Here is a 17,619-nt window from a genome sequence, read left to right as displayed (position 1 = left end):
CCTTTTCATTATTACACAGTGTCATTTCTTCTGCTGAAGGATCAGACCAAAGAAGGCAGAGCACAAAGACAAAGAACTTAAATGCCACTCAAAAAATTAAACTAAGTAATTCTCTATTCTTTAAAGTATTACATAGACCCTACCTTCTCAAATCAAGAGCTAGGAAGAATTTAAAATCATGACCAACATAATGAGCACTTCTATCAGAGACCTAGGACTCAGGGACTGCAGTGAGGCTAACTAAAGAAACAAAACAGGGAAAATGCTTCTGTGAGGCTAGTCCATGACCTCAACATTCTGAGGAACACTATAACAGATTCGACCATCTTTCTCCCTCAGACCTGGCTCCCGCCACCATTTCCTAATGTAGTCCTATACTATATGATGATATTGATTTCCTTTCAAAAAGTTCCAGGCCAACACAGCAGTGCTGTGCTTCATGTTGGTTTTCCTGACAGGGTCCAGAGTAACTATACCACTGCTTCTGTGTGCATATAAACACTAGGGAACATGTAATAGAAAGAAAGTAAAGCTTCCATTGGCCACTGGATAAAAAGGAAAAGACAAACATTTCTCAAGCCTTGAACTCTACTGCATCAGTGTTTTCTCATCCTCGCTGTTTCCTGAGATAGTCTCACGCTCAGTCTACAGATGAGAAATCAGAAAGGCAGTTTAACAAATGCACCTACTTAGGAAGTGGCAAATACAATACTTAAACTCAATTATCCTAGGTTAATTCTTGATTTGCAACGAAAGGATAAACTACATTAGTGTAGGTCAGACAACTGGTCTACAAGAAACAACTGCATTCTTTAGAGCATCCATTTTCCTTTGCTTTTTTTTGTTTTAATCTTTCAGTAAGTCTGCTGGCTCATGCCTTTAATTCCAATAGTTAGGAGAGAAAGGCAGAAGGATTGCCTGGGCAAAATGTTGAGTTGAGTTCCAGGCCAGTAGGCTACCAAGTTTGATTCTGCTTTAATAAAAAAAAAAAAAAAAGAACAAAAAAATTAGGTCACTAAGCTGTAAATATATTCATCATATAATTTGTTCTGATTCTACCTTTCCCTATATACTGACAAATGAGAATTAAATATCCTATTGATACCTCTCATGTAGTCATGATGAATCTAACGTCACAGTCAAACAACAGGTTTAATAAGGGTTTGTTCCCTAGACAGTTCCCAGTTGACTATTCTTTACATCACAGTTCAATAATTATATTCCATTAATATACAATGTCTTTTTTATTTTACAATTGAGAAATGGTATTGAAAATAACTTTGGCATTAAATAAAAAGACTAAATTTTGTCTGTATACCAGCAGGATAATGGCCTCATGAAAGAGATGCATTTTTATTTTTTAAAAAGTTGCTATTACAAATTTGTGTACAATATTTTTTAAGATTGAATTGGTTAGGGATGAACCATAAAGAAATGATAACTCTCAACCAGAATTATTTTAACCACCAAAACTACTCAGATTTTAAAATAAAAACACAGAAGATGTACAAATAGGAAACAGATGTGTCTTCTCACTTGAAACAAACAAACAAACAAAAAACAGCCAGACAATTTATAGGAAACAACTGTTCCCAAGAAACCGGGCATTGCCCATCAAAGAACAGTGATTCTAGAGCAGTGGTTTTCAACCATCCTGATGCTGTAACTTTAGTAGAGTTCTTGATGTTGTGGTAACGCCCCATCCCCCAGCCAAAAATTACTTTCCTTGCTGAAGGGCTCTGGCAGGCCTTGCCTTTCTCCTCCATTCCCGTCTTGCTAAAAAAGAAAACCATTAGATTACATTCCTAAATCTAGCCACCAAGATCTATTCTCTTATTTGGCTACTTCCTCTTCCTGAGGCTGACTACCAAGGTCCAGCAATCAAAAAGCCACCTTTGGCTTACCTAGTTAACATGCCCAATTAAAACTGAATACCTCATCCTAACATTGGGTTTCCCTAAGGTCCACATCTGTCTCCTCTCTCTCCAGAGGCAATCCTTTATTCCTCTCCAGGATAAATATCCCTACCTCTTCTTATTCCCTTCCCTTCCCCCTCACCCTCTATCTCCTGTCTCTGTCTTTTATTCCCTGCCCTATGTCCCTCTGAGGCAAATAAATCATTTTGCTGAGAAATTGGTCTTAGGGGTCCAGAGCAATACTGTTCCTTACCGTTGCTGCTTCATAACTGTAATTTGGTTACTGTTATGAACCATAATACAAATATCTGTGTTTTCAGATGGTCTTAGGCAACTCCTGTGAAAGGGTCCTTTGACTCCCCAAATAGAGTCATGACCCAAGGGTAAAGAACACTGTTGTGGAGGGATAGGAAATAGCGCACACCAAATCATACCACTGCCCCAGCTTTAGAAACTCTACCAGTGGAGACTCAACACTGACTAAGGTGGGTTGATGAACTCAGCTGAAGAAGGTAGTGAAACAAACCTAAAAGTCCATGAAGACCAGGCATCAATATGGAAAGAAAGTAACAAAGATACAAAGTAACAAAAAAAAGTTTGCTAATATACATACATACATACATATATATGTATATATATACACATACACACACACATACACACACACACACACACACACACACACACACACATATATATATATATATATATATATATATATATATATATATATATATACCATTTATAAAATCTCAAATATTCAGCACAGTAAGTCAACTACTGAACTACTGGAAGCTAAGAAAGAAACAACCTGAAAGAATTACAGATTAGTGTCTGACTAGAAACACTGCCTGTTCCTACCAGCCAAACTAACAAGGGACTTTCAGAGGGTAGTGTTCAGGAGGGTGTTGTCTCAGTATTGAGAAGTAATTAGTCCTAGGTGCTCTAAGCTACCTGATAAACTGGAAAACACATCACAATCTGTCTCCAAACAACTAAAACCCAAATGATTAAAAAATATTCCTAATACAAAATATAATTCTAGGCCAGCCTGGTCTACAGAGTGAGCTCTAGGACAGCCAGGGCTACACAGAGAAACCCTGTCTCGAAAAGAGAAAAAAAAAAAAAAATGTATATATATATATATGTAAAATTTCCAGTATCATCCAATCAATATTACCAGAGCTGGGCACAATGATACATGCCTATAGTGCCAGCCTTAGGAGACTGAGACAGAAAAATCATCTTGGCCTAGGAGATTGAGGCTTGACTGGGGGGGTGGGGGGGGGGGTAAAGGTAGTCTGGGGAAGTACCAGGCACAAAAAAGAGGCTAAAAGCATGAGTCATAATGAAGAAAACAATTTACTAAAACAGATGTTAGAATTTGGGACAGGAATATTAAAAACTATTTTAAATATATTTATGTATTCAAAACTTCAAGTAGAAACATAGAGGATATTAAAAATACCTAAAACTATAGAGATGAAAACTGTATCTAAAATGAAAATATACTACACTGAATTAACAGATAAGACAGTAAAGGGAAAATTAGTGAACCTGGTGGCAAAAAAAAAGCCACACACACAAGTTGCATATACAAATAAAACAGGCAGAGAAAAGATACCAAATATAATACCAAAGAAGCAAAAAGCCCATCAGTGAACACAGGACAAAACTAAGCAGCCAAATATACATCATAAACAACTGGTTTATGTCAGGAGTATAGCAATGGTTTATCATTTAAGTAAAGCAGCCACCACACTAATTAAAAAAAGACAAACCACCATGGGTTATCTCAATAAACATGAAAAAAGCCTATGGCAAACACTGCATCTATCTCCTTTTCTTTTTAATTTCTACAAACTAGGAATATGACAATATTTTCTCAGTGCAACAAAGGGTATTTCAAAGATCTGAGAAATACACAATTTTCATCTTAATTGTCAGAGATGTTTCCCTGTAACATTAGAAACAAGATCAAGATGCCTAATTACTCAGCGTTATACAGGCATTAAAAGTACTAGCTACTGAAGTGAGGCAAGAAAAAAGACAAGGCATCCAGATTAGTGGGAAAAGAACTTTCTTTAGTCACAAAATGCATTTTTAAAGTGTCTAAGTTGAAGATCCAATGTAATATTAATCTACCAAAATAGTAATTATCAAAGTTATGGCAATATACAAAAAAATTGAAGAACTGCATATGAGCAATGAACAATTAGAAATTTATTTTTAAATATCATTTAAAAAAATCATCAAAAAAAAGAAACCAAAATACTAAAAAGGATTAATCTGACAAAACAGGGGAGAAATCAGTATATTGAAAATCTAAAACACTACTGATAGAAACTAATTATCTAAATGGAAATATCTTATCGAAGGGTCAGAAGGCTCAGTACTGTTATGGTGTCAACTCTCTCCAAATTTGTCTAAATACAATATAATTCCAATTAAAATCGCAGTGGGCATTTTACAAACTGCTTCTAAAAGTCATATGGAAATGCAAAGTCAACTTAAAAGACAGAAGCCACCCTGGGATTTGAAAAGGGAAAGTTTAGTATGAGAGATCATTAACTATAATAGGGTTGGGAAACCACCCAACTAACTAATGAGAAATAAAAAGGGCTGTACTGCAGGAGAACCCAATACCCACTAGACCTGAGCCAGAACACTGCCGTAAGAGGTTCTTCTAACCACTAACTGCCCCAGGGCTGAGATCTATCCTGGCTGAAGAAAACACTGTGCCCTCTACTGAATGTCTGAAAAGCTGCTCTAGAGCTCTCCCCTAAACTTCCTAGAAACCCACCATTAGAAACAGACAGAAATCCATTCTTTATGGAGTTGATGTTCTACCAACACTCTATGCTATAAACAAAAAGAAACAGCCAGATCAGGTCTCTGTCTACCATCTATCTGCCTCTAAGCACTGCAGGATTCTGCACTTGAAAGCATTATGCAGAAAAGCTGTACACTACTGGAGAAGCCATGAGGATTAATATTGGGGAGAGACAGGCAAGCCAGCACAAAGGATACAAGAGGAAAATAATTATCAGTAGTGTCACTTCTTTCTAGCCTAAGCTAACATTGAGTCCTATGGCAGAAGAAGCATATTTAAAGAGTCAGATCTGTTTTTACTAAGCAAAGGAAAAAGTTTCATTTGGAACAAAAGACCAATAGCCACACAATAGCCAAAATAATACTGAAAAAGAAGAACAAGTTGGATAGATTAACATGACTTAACTCCATTATTTCCAAAGCCACAGGGACCAGTATGGTAAAAGCACCAAGATATGCAAAGGTCAATGGAACAGAAGAAACCCTGCAACAGACCCAGAGAGACTTATGATATGCACCCAGACTACCTCAAACTTGTAATCCTCCTGCCTCTATCTCTGAAGTACTGTGATCACTGGTCTCCCAAGTGCTGTGATTTACCAGAGCCAGCAACCACGCCAAGTATCAAAAGACTTTTAATAAATCAAAAGACAGCCTTTTCAACAAATGTACAAAAACAATTGAATGTATCTTTGGATGCTCCATCCAGTTTTTATTTTACACACACACACGCGCACACACACACACCACAAAAATACAAATAACTGTTTTCTGTCAAATGAGAATAGTAAAAGTCCAAGAATACCCAGTGTTCAAAAAAATGTGATTTTCCTCACAAAGAAAATGTGAGGAAAGTCTGTGGATTCACGATCCTTTCTAAAGGTGACCTACATCTATGAATATAAAAATCTCAAAAATAATAAAATCTTTTAATGCAGTAATTATATCTCAAAGTGGTAATGCAATGAAAATATAAACAAAATCCTGTATAGTTATATATGTATACATAGGTACCTGCAGGTTTTTAAAAGCTCAACAGACTTTGTATAATAATCAACTTGTGGACCATGACCCTGAAGAATTAAAACATATATTAAGGAAACTAAAATCTACTGAGCAACTTTTGTGACCCTGACACTTTACAAACAAATATATTGTCAAATTTAACTAGAATATATTAAAAGCTAAAGATAGTGTTTTAAAAGACCTTGCATGTCCAAAATGATAGTGAAAGCCTTAGAGAGAATTTTCACTGCTAAATTCTTATATTCAGTTGACAGAATTCATGTTCTCTTTATTGTTTAGAAAAAAGGAGAATCTTTAAGACAAATTTACCAGTTTATGAGCAAAGAACAACTCAAGAATCAGGCTATATTTGAAAACACAACTGATCCAGCGAGCTTTACTGCCAAAGCCTGGGCCTGAGCTTTTAGATCTGAATATATATATATATATAAAAGATCTGAATAAGAGTTGGCTGAAAGTTTGTGATTGGTAAAGCTACTAGTTTACTGGTTTAAAGACAAGTTGTTTGCTTATACAGGAACCTAAAGAACTCAAGTAAGTCATTCTGGTAAAAATAAATAAATTAAATAAATAAATAAATAAAATAATATTGTGAAGATAATTTTTAGCTACCAACTCAAAATTCCCTATTATTCTTCTAAAATGTTAGCAGGCCCCAAAACTGAATAATATTCATTATTTTAAAATAGAAAATATCAAGTTAAAAGTAGTGGTTGAGTAAGGCAATGATTTCAAATCAGCAAGTTTTTGTTACCATCAACTCAAGATAGATTTGAAATCACTGTCTTTAATAACTCAGTCTTGATCTCAATTCAATTACCATAACTTTATGTAAAGAATCTTTATAGATACCCTTATCAAGAAAATTGAAGTTCCCAATAAAAATATAAGGGATCATAGTTATAACTCAATAGTAGTGCATTTGCCTAGCATGTACAAAGCTCTAGATACAACCCCAGCTCACTTACGCTCGCTCGCTCGCTCTCTCTCTCTCTCTCTCTCTCTCTCTCTCACACACACACACACACTACTAGTGGAATTAGAGATTCAATTTTCAGACACAGAACTCAAAAAAAGAAAAAACTTTTACCTATTAGATAAAATCAACACACAAATAATTAAGAAACTATGGCCATATGCAAAAACTCTGATGCTTCAACTCTACAAAGTTCAAAGATATTCACAAAATTATACTAAAGAAGCTATAGCTAAATACTTAGAGCAATTTGGGAAAAGGCACCCTCTAAATGTGTTATGAAGTCAGCACAAAGTTTTGCTATCTAATGAGCAATTTGATTACAGTTTTCTTGTTTGTTGCTTTGAGACAAGATCTCAGAGTTAAACTGGACTCAAAGTCACTATGTAGTCACGGCTGTCCTCTGCCACCACCGTCAGAGGATTAAGATTAAGGGTGTGTACCACTATGCCCAGTTTTGGTTCTGATTTTGAAGGGGGAAAAAAGTTCTAGAGAGAGAGTAAGCGCCAGGCAGAGTTAGAACGAAACAGACTTAAGTCACTGCTGTTAAACAAGGTCATGAAATGTCATTGTTTTTTGGACTAGCCTCCTGCCCTGGGCCCCAGCAGATGAGATGTGTCTAGAATGAAGTCACAAATGCTAAGTAACCCAACTAACTTCGAAGGGCCAGTTTCCAAATCCGCAGGAATGTCCAGCCAACCAGAATCACTCAGACAAAGAAGTTCCTTCTGCTCTGATCCAGGAAGTAACAATCATCGCTTTCTGTTGCTTTGGCCTTTTTGAGCCCTTTAGTGCTTTAAAGCTGACCTCCTCTGCTCATCCCAGAACAGTCACTCTGCTTCATAAAATGAAGTGTCCAACTCCAAAGTCACACATAAATGCTCATCAGATCTTTAAAACCTGTTGTAACTTTTGTCTTTGATGGCTTCTGGTGACCATAAAGGGACTTGAAAATTTTTCTGACAACTGAGGTCCCGTGAGGAATTGCAAAAAAAAAAAAAAAAAAAAAGATGATGCCTTTTGGGGTCCCCTCCTTTGTTCATCATGAAGCCCTGGGGATTTTAAATAAATTCTTGCCAGGTCTTACTATTTTGCACTGACTTTCTGATCTTTCAGGCTTTTAAACAGGGATCAGTTTGTGCAGAGAGTCCAGGTGACCTTCTGCAGTCTGTGGTAGCTTCTGAGTCACTGCCAAGGGACAATCTGAAAACTGACTGATGGTGATTACAACAAATGAGCGATTACCATGGGGACAATAAAAGCTTCCAAAACTCACAAGGCTTGCTCTTTCCATGTCATTTTCTTCTACACTCAGGGAAAATCATGGCTAAGTTGATTGAGGTGATCTCAACGCCTAAGCCACAGCCTGACAGGTAGGTACAGATTTAGCACTTAAGAGCTACCCGAGCACTCACAGCTAAAGAGAAGACAGCAGTGAAAGGCACAACAGAAACTCAGCTGAGTGACAATGTGCCTCCATCCAGTCTACCGTCCAGTCTACCCCAGGCAAAATCAGATTCTTTTAATTTATTAATAAAAGTTAATTTGATCTTGAAACTAAATGTCATCACTTTCTTCTGACAGTGTAACATTGAGGAAGACTTTATACACTATATTTAATATAGTTTAATTCAACATTAAGTTACAGGTATTACTTCTGAGATTCTCAGCAAATAGCTGATTTAAAGCATTTTTTTAAAAGTTAGTGTTCATTTGTGTGTCTGTGTGTGTGTCTGTCTGTGTGTGTGTGTGTGTGTGTGTGTGTGTGTGTGTGTGTGTGTGTGTGTGTGTGGTATGTGTATCCCTTGTAGACATCAGAGGACAACTTTTGAAAACCGATCCTCTCCTTCCACCGTGTAGGTCCTGAAGGTCCTCAGGACTGGTAGCAAACAACTTTACCTACTGAGCCATCCTACCTGCCCACTTACACTGGCTAGCATTTACCCTTTGGTCACACTGGCACTAGCAACCCTACTTATAATTTAATATGCATTCTTTTTCTCCTATAAATTCTGAAAAAGTTTTGCTTTGATACATTTTACTTCAGACATTTCCTAAGTTCTAGAGCTTTCAGAGTATCTCATGGAACTTCTAAAATAAAATGAAATAAAATTTGTAATACTTCAAAATTTTTTAGACTTTTTATTAAAAAATTAACTTTACTAATCAAATTTTGTCTTAAATCCCCAACTTAATGGTGATGCATATTTAGCAGAATATGACAATGAAAACTGTCAAGCCTGGAAATTAATGAGTTCTTATTACAGTGCTGCTTTCTCCCATGATCTTTACAAAATTAAATTACCTTAATCTATTTATATGCCACTTAAACCTGAACCTCTTTTGCTCCAAAAACAAATCAAAACACTCCATTCATCAAATATTCCTGACTGCCTATTATGTGCCTGGTATTGTAGATCAGAGTATATCAGAGAATTTGAATTCTATTATGAAAACAGTAACAAATATAAACATAAGCACATAAGAAAATGCACCACCCCTGTTAAATGGGAGTACAATGCAGTTACATAGAGAACTGAAATAAAAGAACTATATATTTGTTATATAAAATGATCCAAAAAAGTTTCTCTGTCATAATAATCTTGATCTCCTTGAAGTGCCATTCAAGGATTGGAGAAATGTTTCAGTAGGTAAATTGTTTACCATGCAGGTATGAGGATATGCATTGAATCCTCAGAACCTACTAAAGTTTAGCCTGCAGAATAACTCTCCATACAAACACGCAGACTCTTTTTATTTTCAAGCACAATTTCACAATTTGGCAAACATTATCTTGTTCTGCAATCATTAGCATAGACCTAACTCACCTAGTAAATGTATCAGCTTCCTCCAGAGTCACTTATCACTTCATATTTCAAACTCACAGTAGTTATTAACCAAGTTTGGGTTTTTTTGGATTGATTTGGTGTGTGTGTGTGTGTGTGTGTGTGTGTGTGTGTGTGTTTGTTTTGAAGAAAATATATACCACAAGACTCAGGGGGAATGAGGATATAAGTAAATAAATATATACGCATCTAGTAGACAAGACTTTGGTTTCCCATAGCAGGTAAGTGATACTTCTCTTAACAAAGCCACAAAAAAAAGAAAGAAAAAATCAACTGAGGAATTTTGCTACTTTTACAATAAAATGAATCCAGTGATTTGCAATCCCTTTCTTCTTATCTTGGGCTCATCAAAGCCTAATCAATTTTACAGAAAGACGTGTTTCTTTTATATTTAGCAAATATCTTGGAAAAACAGGAGGCTAAATGTAGTTATGTATAAAATCTCTAACTTAGACATCAGGAAGGAGGCATGCACGGAGCCTCAGAAGACTTAACAGCTGTCTTTTGACAGCTTTTACAGGTAACCCGGTGGGGTCTGAGTCATCAAATTCAGCACTTCAGTGAACATCAAAATCTAAAATATAGTGAATTTTTTTTAATGTGAAGATTTTTCAAAACAAAATCTTTAAACCATATTTTATATTTTTTTAATTTACACAAATTTGTCTCCAACATATTTGCATGAGCTTTTTTTTCTGTCTAAATCAAAGAAGTACAAGGACTTAGCCTATTATGCTCTATTCAATCTACTAATTAAGAAATCCAACGTTAGGCTGAAGAGATGGTCAAGCAGTTAGGAGCACCCACTGTTCTTGTAGAGGACCCAGAGTTCAGTCCCCTGCTCACAACCCAGCTCCAGTGGCTCTGTCATCCTCTTCTGACCTCCGCCAGCACCAAGCACACACAAAGTGCATATATACACATGCCGACAAAACACTAATTCACATAAAATAAATAAAAAGTGTTAAAGTAAAAACCCAATGTAAATGGTTCATATAATTAACTGGTTTCACAAATCCAAACTATCAATACTCTGAACATCATCTGTATCCAAAGTACAATTGGTGAAGCTTGCCACAAACTGACACTCAGCTTATGAATACAAAAAAGAAATCATGACCTCACAACACAGGAAACAAAGATGGCTATTGTCTCAAACTGTGTTTGCAAGCTAGATAGTAAATATACTGAGTCGTTTTAATAGAAATAAGAAACAAAATAAATAAAAATAAAAGTTTCAAAAAAATCAGTATTATGGATCAATTTCCTATGAAAAAGCTTCCTTGCAAATTAGAATGTTACCCCAAAATATATAAGCACAATATTAGAAAATAAAATTTCTAGTTAGTATTGCCAAATCAAAAGACATTAATAACAAAGTCTTTATCATACTACCAAATACAATAAAAATAATAACTTTAATTGAATTTTTAAAATGTAGTGAACCTAGGATTCATTACTTTCACCCCCATAACAAGAAAACAGGCTGAAAATCAATACTTTGCTGAATCTATTATGAAACTGAGGTCAGAAGATGGACTGCCACTCTGGACCATGGACAGCAAGGCAGAGAAGTCACATGTGGGGACCAGAAGCTCTCACTGGGAAGCAGCATCAGTGCGGAGACTTTAGTGCAGTTAAAACATTGCAGGAGCAGACCTGGAGAGATGGCTCAGTAGTTAGGAGCACTTATCTTCCAGAGGACCTGGGTTCCGTTCCCTGCACCACATGTTATTTATTTAATAACTTAAGTCCTGAGAGATATGACACCTCCTTCTGATCTCTGAGGGTGGTTCACACATTTATACATATAGAAAAGTACTATACATATAAAACAAATAAATCCTTAAAATATGTACTACATATATATATAATTAAATTGCTGAAACAGTTCAAACCTGTGAGAGAAACCCAGGAATCTTCAACCCAATACTACAGGTAAGTAAGGAATACTAAGAACAGGAGAAATAGTCTTCCCCAGGAAAGGCACATCCATTTTTTCTAATACCAAATGATCAGTCCTGAAAACATACATATAAGCAACATTATACAGAGCAAGGAGGTTGTATTTATATATTCAGGATTGCATGTGTAACAAAAATTAATGAAAAAAAGAGGGCATGGATTTGAAAGAAAACAAGGAAGGCTATATGGAAGGGTTTGGAGGGAGGAAATGAAAAGGGAAATGATTTAAGTATATTAGAATAAAAGAAATTATTTAATAAATAAAAATTTTAAACCTGCTAGAGGACCCAATCTTATCAAAGTCCCAATATTTTCTTGAGTTTTATCTTCAGGAACTCTATCAGATTGTTAAAGTAAAAATCTGAGAAAAGACCCTTATACTTACAGCAGACAAAAGAAGAAACATAACCTTTCTGAAATGTGTCCAATGCTCTGAACTCTTAAAAGGCCTTCCCTCCAAAAATGAAAGTATTTTATAAAACTTAAGTAACTGGGGTTTTACCTAGCCTGTGACTAGGTTTTTACAGTATCTGAGCAATCCAGAAGGGAAATACCCACTCCAGCCCCTTTTATCTTCTGACGTAGGGAAAAGATACCCAAGTCAAATTCACAAGAGACTGATCTTTCAAAAGGACCAGACAACCTCTTCCCCTCATGACCTTCTCCCCTTTTCCCACATTAACATGACTCCTATGCAACAGCCAAGGGGTGCAGCTAAAAGAAGTGTAAACCTCAGATTTAAAGATTCTCTCAGGGAAAAAAATCTAAATACAAAGTTTAGCCTCAAACATGAAAGCTGCACAATACAGCCTGCCTCTTAAGTAGATAAACACAGAAGTTCTCTCCATGTGAACTCTGACCTCAGCTTCCTTTACCTAATACATTATGTCTATCTATGAACAAAATAAGTAAAAGGTATTTTTAGGGCAAAACTCACAAAATAATAGAAAGAAAGGGAGCACGGATAGGCAGTAAAGTGCTGCCTACCTGCCAAACAGACTGGGGTATTAGAAATACTACCAGAAATGTGAACTCCGTATGCTAAGAATGCTGATAGGAGAAGCAAATACCAGAAAAGCAGGTGGACATGGTTAGCAGGAGACAGGAAATAAAAAGGAAGTGCCACAAATCCACACTTGGCAACAGATAAGAACTGTTGTGGTGACAGTTCAGGGTCCAGAGAACAGAAAGCAGGATAAACACCAACATACTTAAATGTAGGCATATTACAGTAAGACTGCCAAAAATCAGACAGAGAGAAGCAAGAGGATAATAAAAACCAGAAGGCCACCTTACCTACAGAGGAAGGGGGTCAGGATTACCTCAAGTGCCCCACTTCAGAAACCACATAGCAAGAAAAGAACAAAATGAAATATTTCAACTATTAAAAAGAGAACAAATCCAAGTCAGAAGTGCAGTATTATACTTCAAAAGTAAAGAAGTAATAAAGACTTTCTCAAATAAGCAACAGTTGAGAAAAATAAAAATCTAATAGACTTATGAGAAAATGTTTGCAAGTTCTTTAGTGAAAAGCAAAACTTTATGTCAAAAACTTGGCACATGTGCACCTGGTGCAGAGGGAAGCCAGAGAAAGATGTCATACCCCGTCCTAGAAGAGGAGTTACAGACGACTGTAAGCCACCATGTAAGTGCTGAGAATTAGGTCCCTCCGGAAGTGCTCTTTCTATTGCCATTTCTCCAGCCTAACATTTTAAACCTATCTCTGGTAGAGTAGCAAGGCAGTTTTGAACTCTGATCCTCCTACCCTTTTCACTGAAAAATGAAAATATAAATAAAAACTATGACTCTACCATACCTACAGTACATATTTAGTCTCTATATTCTATCCTTTTTAACATTTTATTCCAAGTATTCCTACAAGATTACATTAAATTCTATACTCAAACAGAATCTCTATCCTCAGAATATAGTTTTAAATTTTTACTGTATGAAGTAAAAAATACTTAATTTTCCTCATAACTTCCTCATATCCAGACATTGACTCTACCTATTCTGATACCAATAAACAAATATTATTAATGTGAGCATATACATACATCTACATACTGTAATCGGTTAAGCATTTCAGTATTACCAATTTCCTTCCCAATGCTCACAGTATCTCTAAGAAGTAATTACCATGACTCACCTCATGATTGAAAGAAAGATTTCAAACAAAATACTTCAACGACCTATTCAAAACACAAGGAAAATCCAGCAGTCATGAACCACAGCTGTAACTTTTACATCATGCTCCACCTCCCAGGCTAATTAGCATTCGCTAGTAAGGGTTGTTCTAAGATCCCTTGATAACAAGAAAGATGTAACAAGAGAACTGAGCGCAGAGGAGAGACTACACTCCTTACACTCATTTCGTTTTATGAACTCAGCAAGAAAGCAAAGCAGTGGCACATTTTCAGTCTTAAGTGAATTAACTAGCGGTAAGAGCGGTCCATTTTCTGATACGCTATAGAGATTTTAAAAAATTATGATCACTTAGGAAAAGCAGGGCTAACAGCAAATTAGTGATCTTCATCAGTGATTCACTGAAGTAAACCAAACAAATTAATCTGTAGGTGCTACGTTCACAAGCCAGGGCTGATCCAATGGGTATTTGGGACATTCTCGTTTTACTTTTTCTTTTGTGATGCCAACAAAACTCTAAATATGGCACACAGAAAGAAGTTACTCCACAATTACATAACTGTAGAATCTGAGAGGCAGAAAAGTCATTTCTTCCATGCTTCTCTTCCTCCAGGCCTCCCACTTACTATCCAGGAGGAAAATAATTAACTGGACATGGTTGTAAATAACAATTTCCTAACTGAAACATTTCATCCTGGAAAGTTCATCAAGACTCCAAAAATAAGCAAAGCTTAAAAGTTAACAATTCAAAAATTCCAGGAAGTTCCTTAAATTTGTAAGGTCTACAAGGCCCTAGCCTTTAGGCTACATAAGCTATAACAACTGGCAGGGAGAAGAGACCCTCTCATCAACTGAGCTGTCTACAAGTTGTGCAGGGAGCTCTAGAGAGGCAGCTATAATTAGTTTTCACCATGCTACAGTGGATGGTGCACCTGCCTTTCAGCCATTTATCCTCCTTTAAATAATACAAGTAAATTCACTACTTCACTAAAATAAAATTCAATATAGCTGTTACTTTGGTCTGTGAGTAGTGCCCTATCTGGGCTGAACAGTCATTTGCTCACATCTTGCCAGGAAAAGTTATACAACAAAATAGTTAATTCAGAATGGAAACTAGAACCAAGGTCTCTTGACATCCAAATTAGTTTGTTTTTAATTAAAACATGCTGTTATGGGAATTTTAAATAGCATGAGATTTTTATACTACATAGATGCTAACAAAACCAGCCTTCTACAGTTTCATGAATGCTGAGGAACAAAACCATCTACCCTACACAAAGCTTAAATAATGAGATCTAAAATTATATGTCCTCTGTAATATATTAAAGTGAGAGAGAGAGAGAGAGAGAGAGAGAGAGAGAGAGAGAGAGAGAGAGGTACTTGTCCACAGAGCCTTATTTGGAAATAGACTTTACAGACATGACCAAGTTACTAGAACATTATATTATGTTAGGGCAGGTCTGTGGTCATTATGAAAAGGAAATTTGGACTTACATGCATGGACTGCTATGTGAATTCTGAAGTAGTCAGAATTATGCAGTGACAAGCTGAGAAACATCAACGATTTCTAATAACTACTGGTCATAGCGAAGAGGGAGGAAAGCAAGAGTCTTCTCTAGAGTCTTCAGAGAAGCATGGCTCTCCCAACATTCTGATTTCAGATGTCCAACTTAAAGAACTGTGAGAAAATACATTTCTATTGTCTTAAGCCATCCAGTTTATAGTAGTTTGTTACAACTATATCCTAGAAATCCAACACACACACACTTTTGTATACATTAACATCACGTTACGCTGATATCATCATTAGAGTAATATATCTTTTATATCATGATGAAATACATAAGGTTAGGTGTTTATGAAGAAAGGAAGTGTGTTTAGCTTAGTTTTGAATCCTAAGGGTTCACACAGCATAGAATCAACTCTGGTAAGAACCCTGTAACAGGCAGAGTTGCTGTGAAAGGGAGGAATCGCATAGCCAGATAGGTAGCCAGAAAGAAGGGAGGGCAGACTTCCTCTGTTTTTGACAACTCCCTCAGATGACCTTACTCAGAGATTTTCTAAGGCCTCTACCCCAACACCCCTGTTAAGGTTTAAAGACCGACTATCTCCCACAAGTATGTGTATTGACTATCTAGTCCCTGATTGATTGTGCTACTTTGGGAGGTTCAGGGAAATGTAAGAGATAGTAAGTCACAGATGGTCATTGAGTGGGATTGGTCAAAAGATGCAGGAGTACTTGACACTGGTGCAAAGATACCTGATTATCAATGGTCACCAAAACTTCCAACAGATGAGTGAGTCCAGTGAATGAAACTCACAAATATAGTCACTTTATCTTCAACAAGGGAGCTAAAACCATCCAGTGGAAGAAAGACAGCAATTTCAACAAATGGTGCTGGCACAACTGGTTGTTAACATGTAGAAGAATGCGAATCGATCCATTCCTATCTCCTTGTACTAAGGCCAAATCTAAGTGGATCAAGGAACTTCACATAAAACCAGAGACACTGAAACTTATAGAGGAGAAAGTGGGGGAAAAGCCTTTAAGATATGGGCACAGGGGAAAAATTCCTAATAGAACAGCAATGGCTTGCGCAGTAAGATCGAGAATTGACAAATGNGACCTCATGAAACTGCAAAGCAATTTGTACTTCTCAAATAGTATTTCAAACAAGATTTATCTTTTGATTGTCTAAGCTTGATAGTACTCACCAAATAAAAGAAACTGGTTAATTCTGAATTCTACCAATTATTATCGATCTATATTTTTATAAATTAAATTCTTAAAATCAAAAATAACATCACCTTAAGGTACTTTTTAAAACGAGTTCTAGTTTTTTTAAAGTATGTTTCCTAATATACTTGTAAAAGGCATTTTACTTAAAATCTAAACTTTAAATAAATTACATAAGAAATGTCTTGAGATTATAAAATATTATTGCTGCATTTTTCTAGCTGTATATTCCGATGTCAGTGTTTTGATCTGTTTACAGAGTAAGATCACATCTCAAATTATTTTTAAAAGATGTTTTATCTTAAAATCAACTGGAAAGAAAATAAATTAAAACTGAGTTTTAGAAACATTAAACAAGTAGTTTAACTTCCTCCAACCCCAAGTCAGGCAGTGATTCCAGAGGAGAGGTAGTGAGCATGATACTGTTTCCAGACAGCTGCACAATTAAAAACACATCACCTCATCTACTTATATCTCCAGCCTTCTACGTACAAAAAGAGCAGTAAGGTCTCTCTCTACATAAAATGCTATGAGAAGAACCAGCTTTTACAGATGTTTAATACTGTTTCCACGTGCTCTTGGAAAAAATTAATTTCTACTTCTTGCCCTGAGCATCTTAGTGAGTCCACAAATAAAAGTGCTTTAATAAGGTCCAAGTAACCCAATGATAGAGGGATAGGTAGTAATGCTTGATATACAATACCACCTTTACAAAGTATGAAAATTCAAAATAAGGTTCAAGAAGTGCAATCACACAGATGAGAACTCAAAATACATTTCAGAGAGTATGTATTTGTCATAATTATAACATACTTTTTGGCTAACATCTATATTTCCACACACTACTTTTCATCCTTTCTAGTACTAGCTTTAGTGTTATATTCAAAAGTTACATAAGGACCAATGAGACTGCTCAGAAGGCAAAGGCACTTTCTGAGTAGGCCAGGCAACTGAGTTTGAGCCTCTCAACCCACAAAAAAGTTTGCACAACCAATGGGCCTCTCTTTCCAGTGATGGCCGACTAGGCCATCTTTCGATACATATGCAGCTAGAGTTAAGAGCTCTGGGGTACTGGTTAGTTCATCATGTTGTTCCACCTATAGGGTTGCAGATCCCTTTAGCTCCTTGGGTACTTTCTCTAGCTTCTCCATTGGGAGCCCTGTGATCCATCCAATA

The 17,619-nt window shown here is 36.2% G+C and overlaps 1 protein-coding gene across 6 annotated transcripts in view; it reads right to left on the bottom strand.

The window, feature by feature from the left end:
• Positions 1-17,619, bottom strand: part of Fut8 (fucosyltransferase 8) — a 214,389-nt gene that overhangs the window by 153,307 nt on the left and 43,463 nt on the right. Inside the window, exons 3-4 of one of the 6 annotated variants that reach the window (XM_029484495.1) lie at positions 15,201-15,384; positions 13,711-13,753 (exon numbers count right to left, since the gene is read on the bottom strand). The exons of 4 other annotated variants lie outside the window; for them this stretch is intronic. The gene's annotated coding sequence lies outside the window, so the exon portion shown is untranslated. The remainder of the gene's footprint in view (positions 1-13,710; positions 13,754-15,200; positions 15,385-17,619) is intronic. One more of the 6 variants, XM_029484496.1, reaches the window with a different exon arrangement.

This window comes from Mus caroli, chromosome 12 (genome assembly GCF_900094665.2).
Source record: "Mus caroli chromosome 12, CAROLI_EIJ_v1.1, whole genome shotgun sequence".
Lineage (NCBI taxonomy): Eukaryota > Metazoa > Chordata > Mammalia > Rodentia > Muridae > Mus > Mus caroli.
Note: the sequence above shows the minus strand (reverse complement) of the source record. Positions and strands in the feature narration are given on the sequence as shown.